General features: G+C 46.3%; 1 long non-coding RNA gene across 1 annotated transcript; it reads right to left on the reverse strand.

Annotated features, from left to right (window-relative positions):
* Positions 1-4,855: 4,855 nt before the first annotated feature.
* LOC110297444 lies at positions 4,856-7,755 on the reverse strand. Its single transcript, XR_002378288.1, has 3 exons — positions 7,605-7,755; positions 6,600-6,715; positions 4,856-5,393 (listed from the first exon to the last, which is right to left on the reverse strand). It is a non-coding gene; the product is annotated as an uncharacterized LOC110297444 (long non-coding RNA).
* Positions 7,756-8,073: the final 318 nt, after the last annotated feature.

Raw genomic sequence — 8,073 nt, forward strand, 5'->3', positions numbered from 1 at the left:
TAGCATGAAAAATCGCTTTTTACAAATGTCAAGATTATATGTATACCAAGCAACTGGTTTGGTTTCATGTGCATGGGGTACGTGTGAGTGTGCAGATGCAAGTACGTGAGCATGCTTATAGAGGTCAGGGGTCAACCACAGGACTTGTTCTTCAGATGCAGTCCACCTTGGATCTCTTGCTTGTTTTTGAAGGTCTCTAGTTGCCCCAGACTTCTCTAGTTAGGGTAGGTTCACTGGCTAGTGAGCCCCGGGGATCCTCTGGTCTGGATCCCCAGTGCTGGGATTTAGCATAAACCACCAACCACATCCAGTTTTGTTTTGTTTTGTTTTGTTTTGTTTTGTTTTGTTTTGTTTTGTTTTGTTTTGTTTTGTTTTGTTTTGTTTTGTTTTAATTGTGGACTCTGAAGATTTAATTGGGTCCTTATACTTAAACCACAAGAGCTTTACTAAGTGAGCTGAATCTGGGTGAATCTCGGCGTTATTTTCAATTGAATTTCTTTATGGTTTATTACTAGCAAATGTTTAAATCTTCTACCTAGGACCATGTAAAAATTTTCTCAGGCAAGAAGAGGTTGTAAATTTAAGAACGTCTGACCTCAAAGCATAGACAGGCAGCAGGGGCTGACAGCCTTCATCTTGAAGTCCAAGTATCCTCACCACAGCAGGGCTGGGGACAAAGGAAAAGCATTCTGTAACCCAGTACAACCAGAGCCTTCTGACCCAATGCCAGCCATGTCTTCAACTGTGCTGGGTATGAAGGAATGCCATAAACGATATTAGCCATCTCTGCCTTTTGAGACAATGTCAGCAGGGACAACTTGAGGACATAGGAGCAGAACAGAGAGGCTGGTTAGGGAACAGTAAAGCCCCACAGGCCATGGACCACAAGGCTACAGGGAGGCCACACAGAGAAGTCTCTATAGGCAAAGGGAACAAGACATGGTTTCCCACAGATGCAAGATCTAAAAAGACTTGCTGAATAGGCATTAGGAGGCATTTCTTCAGAAAGCAGTGACTGGGTACTCAGTTAGAAGAGCAAGGAGCTAGGAATGAAGCTTTTGTGACCATTAGCATTGTGAATACGATAGACCCTAGAATTATCTAGGAAGAAAACCTACAGGCATGTTTGTGAGGGAGTTTCTAGATTAGGTTGATAGAGGAGGGTAGACTCCCTGCCGAATGTTGACAGTATCATTCTGTGGGCTGGGGTCCCAGCTTGGGGAGAAAGCTGACTGAACACAGGCTTGCCCCACCATGCCTTTTAGCTGCAGATGCAATGTGACCACCAGCTGCCTCTTCACGTCCACTACCGTGCTACTCCTTATATGACGCACCAGACCTCCATACATTGAGCCAAAATACGCCATGCCTTCTGTTAGATGATATTTTGGTCAGGCATTTTGTCACTGCTGTGGGAAGAGTAACTAAGATGGCTTCTGAAGATGACAAGGGCCCTGAAAGGCCCCGGGTCTACTGTAATAACAGGGAAAGCCAGGAAAGTGTCAAGAGGAAAGCCGAAGGAGAAGATGGCTAGGCAGATGGAAAGACCGAGCTTCCCGATGGAGCCACTCAGGAACCCTAGGGTTCTATGGGGTTTTATGGACAGGAAAGTGCTATTGCAGGTATTGCAGGTTTTGGATTCGGGAGGGGCAGACATAGGGGATTACTGTTCGTGAGAACTCCTGGAGGAGGGTGGGTAGAGAGCAGAAGGCTCTTTGAGAGATACCCCATCCCAGCTGCATCTGACCCATGCAGAAGACAGGAGCAGGGGTTGTGGATGGAGAGAGCACGTAGAGTCTCAACCTGCTGGAAGTTCTAAGACTCTCTGGGAACCTTGGGCTCCCTGGCCCAACACCACTTGCAGAGCAGTGCCCCACTCCTCAGCCTTAGCATCTCTGGCAACTTTGTTATTGGCTAAGAGCTTCCAGGCGTGGTAAAATCTGAAGCATGGCAGAAATGATGTTCCCTGCATGAAGGCCATGGTGGTACTCGTGGCAAGAAAGGAAGTAACCAGAGAATATGTGTGTACTTACTACAGTGATATCAGAGGAGCTATTTGGTCAGACTTGCCAATTTTCTGTTATCATCATTATCATCATCATCATCATCATCATCATCATCATCTGCAAACCACAGAGAGAATATTAAACACAGGTATGCACGTTAATTTCTGCCAGGAAACTTTTGGAGAGATTCACAAAGGATCCGTGGGTAGAGAAGAGCCTTAGCCAATCATAAGGTTTCTTCTAAGGAAAGGGGATTTCCACAGGTAGGAGTAGTGGACTGGGGGGGGGGGAGAGGAGGGGTAGGGTCAAGGACAGGCTGTAGTTCCACATTCTGCCAAGGAGACAAAGCCCTCTGGTGGAAAGGTACAAGATTTAGTCCCTGCCAAGATCAAGGATAAGGTGAGAAAGTAGGAAGGGCATACCCGGCACATTCCTTCCAAGAAAACTGCTCCCAGAGCTGTGTATCCAAGAAGTCAGGGCACTCTGGTCATCCCCAGGCAGGCTAGAGTCATTATGTGAAGCCTCCTACCCACCACAGGCAGTCCCTGTCTAAAGTGAGCCCAGCCTGGCTCTTCATGGCTGTGACTGATCAGAGCAGATCACTCCAAGACAGAGGCTAGCCTGACATCTCATCTGCAGTTAGCTTGCTGGGAAACTTCTTCTCCAAGAAGCAAGCAATGGAAAGAAGATGCCTTCTGTGAACTGCCCAAGATGCCACCTGCCACCAGCTGGACCACACAGGGCAGCACTCCAGCACCATGGAGACCCACCAACACTTAGCTTGAGGCCCTGGCTGTGGTTTCGCTCACTTCTCTTCCCTGAGTGGGATACATTTCCATTCTAACAACCCTGTTTATCATCTCTCTTGTCCCCTAAGTCATTTGTCATCTCCTGTGGCTCTTCCTGGACCCAGGATGGGCTCCCCTAACTGTCAGACACAATTCTGTCCTTGCTTTGGCTATCTTGTACTCTGATTATCACCTTTTTGACAGTCAGCTCCTTCAATGGTGCAGATCAGTCATTGCTTTGTGCATAGCTGGTATCTAGCTAGCATGATAGGCTTAGCCAATATGCACCCTGAGTAGTCACTTCTAGATTTAATGAAGTATCCAGAGTCGCAGATTCCTGAGGATGGGGTAGATGACATGGAAACAAGCTCTTGGGATGACATCATTTGAAGAGATACTAGGTAGGTCACGTCTGTTCTCAAACTGCAGAACAAAATGCAGGCAAAGCGAAAGATGGAGCCGAAGCTTCCAAAGCCTCGCTTTACAGAGTGAGAAGGCAGACCTTCAGCTCAGGATCCCAGGTCGCCTCACCACAAGCTTTAATCCACCGAGCAGCTCTCAGTTCCCACTTTCTCCCTGAGTATCACCCAGGAGGTCAGTAAGGATTATATTGGAGCTAGCATCCCCACCCCTCTCTTTAAGACGGCTGAGGTGTGTTTTTTTTTCTTTAAACACTCCATTTCAGTGAGTGAAATAAAAGCCATTTGTGTGCCACCTCATAAAATGTCACGCCATTAATGCCTAAAGTAAGTCTCCCAGTGAATGGTGCTGAGGACTCATTGCTTGTGACTTTCAGCTTAAGATTCAACCCACCAAATGGCCCAGTTTCTGGAACAAAAGAGTAAAAGGCCTTGCACCTAGATTTCAAACACAGGTCTCTCCTGGACTGGCCTTTATTTAATCCACACAGATAAAGATGACTTGGGAGGCTGCGGAGGGGACAGGGTTGGTGCTTGCCTTGCAAGCAATGCCTGAGCTCTATGTCCAAAACCTATATAAAAACAAAAGCAAAAACAGTTAGACAGAATGACATATGTTTGTAACCCTTGCCCTGAGGCGGGAGAGATGGGCAGATCCCTGGGGCTCACTGTCCACCAGCTTAGTCTACTGGTGATACTAAGGCACATAGACTATGTCCACAAACAAGGCTGTCTTTTGAGCTCCGCACAAACAACCACTCCCCTACCCACACATGGCGGGTGGTGGAGCATATCCAGAAAATGCCACACAAGGCCACGTCACACCCAAGCCTCTCCAAAGTGTTCTCATTCCACAGACAAGAAACTAAAGCCTGGGATGTCTTTGATCTGCCAGAGGCCCACAGAAGGCGAGTAGTGTCCAGGAGAAGGGATGAACTTGGGAGAGTTTCATCATGTCTCTTCTCTTAGGAAGGTCTGTTCCCCTCATCCAGAAACCTCTCTTTGCAACAGAAACAGAGACCGCTAAAGGAAACCACATCCAATAAAAATTCAGAGTCACAGAGTCCATTCCCAATTGATACATCTACAACATAATTCCTGAGCTTAAGGCCCAGGGATCACTGCAGAAGAGCGGGGCAGGATGATTGTCAGAAGGTAGCTGTGAGACTGTGTCCCCTGAAAACATCAGAACTACCACCAACATGGCTGCCTAAGCAAGGCCTAAGCAATGACAGCACTAGGACATGTTGACACGGAAGGGAGACCACTCACAAGGCCTCACCTCTAGACAGAGTACTACAGGTAACTAAGGAAGGTTGGCAGAAGGAGGGACCGTCTTTCCCAGGGAGGAGCTTGCCAATTGCTTATCCAATACCAAATGATCAGCCCAGAAAACAACTAACAAGTAACATTATATAGACCGAGCAGCTTGCATTTGCATATTTAGGTTTTTATATATGTACATATATAGCAATGATTTTTTTAAAAAGAGGCCATGAATTTGAAGGAGAATAAAGGGGAGGATTGCATGGATAGGGTTGGAAGGAGGAATGGGAAGGAGAAGAAATGATGTAATTACGTTATAATATCAAAAAATGAAAAAGATATTTTAAAAAGAAGATATGTTCACGTCTTGACATGTGGTATATGTGATTGTGACTTTATTTTAGAATAGGGTCTTTACAGGTATAATTAGTAAGATGAGGTCATCACTGAGTGGGGCGGGGTTTAACCTAAGCCCTCAGGAAGACAGAGGCAGAGTTTGGAGGTGATGCTATAGTTCAGTAACACCATGATCAGCAACAAGCAGCAAACACAAGGACGGGGTCCTGGAACAGAACTGCCAGTTAGCCTTCAGGAGAAAACCAGAGCTAGTGAAACTCTGACATCAGCCTTCCAGCCTCCTGAGCCACGGGAAAATCCTTTTCCACAATTCTTGTGTGTCTGTGTGTGCGTGTGCATTTGTGTAGATATGTATATATGTGTGTATATTGTACGTGCATTTGTGTAGATATGTATATATGTGTATATGTATGTGTGTGTACTTATGTGTGTGCTTGTACATGTGCACACGCCAATCATTTTGTGGTTCTGTTAGGGAACTAATATGATGTGAAGTTTGGAGAACACTTTCATGAGGTTCCAGGATTAGAACGTGAGGGCAGAGGATATACCTCCACCTCAGAGCTCTCTCTGCTGCCTTGAGAAGAAGGAGGGCAATGTGCCTGCTGTTGAGCCCAGCACGGATGGGGGTCCACATTGGAAACAAGGAGCAGAAAATAACTTCCTGTTTTAGACTGAGCTTGAGCACCTCAGCTAAAGGAGAGTAGTGTTTGAGACCCTAGAGTTCCCATCAAGAGATCATGATATGTGACGGTGCATACTCCGGAAGCCAAGACACAAAGCCTGTTCAATTTCCCAACCCAATGATAAGAGGTCCCAGCGGGCAGTCGAATTCTATGAATTACCAATGCTTCTTTGAGGCTATGTGACTTACTACACATATACTTTGGGAGTTGGTAAAAGACAGAGATTATTCCAAGAACATCAGCCTCCAGACTGCCAAGATGCTTCTACATGTAGCTTGTAATCACCAAGGTTTGAAATAATTGTCTTCTCCCTAATGAGATAATAGCTGCCACCCAGGCAGTTCCAACACCCAGGGCAGAGGGGAGACAGGAGGTGAACAGAGGGGGTGAGGCAAATCTGTCCCAGCTTGCCCCAGGGACAGTCACAGATGTGAACAGTCAATGAAGGACCCTCCATGAAGGACCCTCCCGAGTGTTTTACTTTTCCCAAAGGTTCCCAAAGGTTTGGTCCAAGTTCATTTTTTATCTCGTAACTGTTCAGGGTGATCCAACATGTGTGAGGCTTGTTTCAGTCTGTTTGGGGCTCTTTTATGAAACTGTCAAAACAATGACCTCATTTGGAGCCATCTGCTGGCATAGGCGATTGGCACAGAGCTCGCTGCTGACTCGGAGAGCCAGAACAATCAATTCAAGATGGCCACTCTAGGCACATGGTGCACTCAGCGATGCTGAAGCCGATAACAGATTGCTTCAGCTCTTCCTGCAATTACCAAATACATCTATGTTCCTGTAGCCACCCAAGGGTGCCTGCCAAGCATGGCAAATAAAAGATACCATCCACTGACCCAGAGCCATAGACCCTCTGCTGCTCTCCCCTCCTCCACGTCCTACCTACGTGGAGGCCCAAGGGAATGTGATTTAATCAGAGCAAACTGTTCTCTCTGGAGCAGAAAGCATGCGGGTACCGTCAGCACTTGGACAGCAAGAGGCAGTGACCTTTATCTGATGCCATGTGGTGGGACCAGGCCTCTTCCAGAAACACCAAAACCCATGAGAAAGCATTGCTGTGGGTGTAACTCAGACGTGAGCTCCAGGAAGAGAGTGAACTGAGACATCTTGTCAAGACCCCAAAGCCCGTGTGTGCGTGGCATCTGCAATCTGACTGAGGCGGCTGAGCACAGCATTTCTGGAGCCTGTGCGATGAGAGAGCAGGTGTACTCGTGAAAATAACAGCCACTTTTTATTGCAAGTCTTCCCTCATTTATCTGGGAAACAGAAGAAGGCAACTCAAGAATCTCGCAGGAAAATTACTTTTAACCCAATCTGTAGTTGTTGGCACCTTGCTCCATGAAGAGGCTAATTGGACCAGCTCAGCAGAACTTTCCAGGTTCTGACAGGGGCTGAGTCCAGAGTCCCTGTGTGCACTCCCTCAGGCCAGCGAAGAGCCAGTGACATATCTCAGATTTCCTTTGGCTTATAATAGGCAGGCTGTGGGTTGATACTGGGGTCAAGGAGCCTAATCTTACAGAAAACCAGCAAATAGGAATTTCTCACAAATAGAAACAGTAAAGGACCTCAAGCAGGTGAGTTAGGTCTGGTGTGAGCCTGGAACTATATCCACAAAGAGCCTGATGACCCTGAACATAGTTTAAGGGGGTGGTGGGTATTTGGATGTGGTTCCCATGACTATCACCATGGAACAAAGTAAGAGTGAGTCCACAGCTCAGCACATAAGACGAAATAAAAGAAAGGGTCTTAAGGCTAGAGAAGAGCCAAATGAGGTAGGGAGGGAAGAAAATAACAAGACAGTGGTCAGCCGGGGGATATCACTCTTTAATTGACTGAAGTCACAGAGATACTGGCGCCAGGTACTTTCACTAAGAAATAAGGTTTATGTAACCCCCTTTTAGCATAGACCAGATATCTCCATGCAAAGCAAACTCTCTGATAATAATCATGTTTATATCACAGTGGAGGAATTATAAAGAAAACCACACTAATAGAACTACTAATACTACACACACACACACACACACACACACACACACACACACACCACCTAGTCCCCAAGCCTACACTCACCTGTCTCAACAGAGCAAAGGCTGAGATAGTACAACTTCACAGACTGTCTGTCCCCTCACTTCGAGGGAGGGCCACAGACTGAACGTTGATGAATCAGTCGAGCTGAGGCTGTTCTGAACACCACTCTCTCTTCCCAGCTGAACCTCAGATCTGCAGCCACATTCGATACTCTGCAAAGAACATTCTAATTAATATTCACCCAGGAGAAAGCCAGAAGAGACCAACTGCTTCCTGGTAGGCATAGTTTAGCCTTCAACCTTTGCTATCTCAAAAGTCAGAAGCAAGAGGGTGGAACTACCACTGTTTATGCTGCATCGGAGTGTAAAATATCACAGACAGTGAGTTTGCTGAAGCTCTTGAAAGTCAGCATTCTTCTGTGAAGAAATTCAGTCTAGCTTTTCAATATCTGGAGCTTTAGAGCTGACTTTTTAAAAAAATCACATTTATTCAAGCTTCACTTAATAAATCT

Source organism: Mus caroli, chromosome 7, assembly GCF_900094665.2.
Source record: "Mus caroli chromosome 7, CAROLI_EIJ_v1.1, whole genome shotgun sequence".
Lineage (NCBI taxonomy): Eukaryota > Metazoa > Chordata > Mammalia > Rodentia > Muridae > Mus > Mus caroli.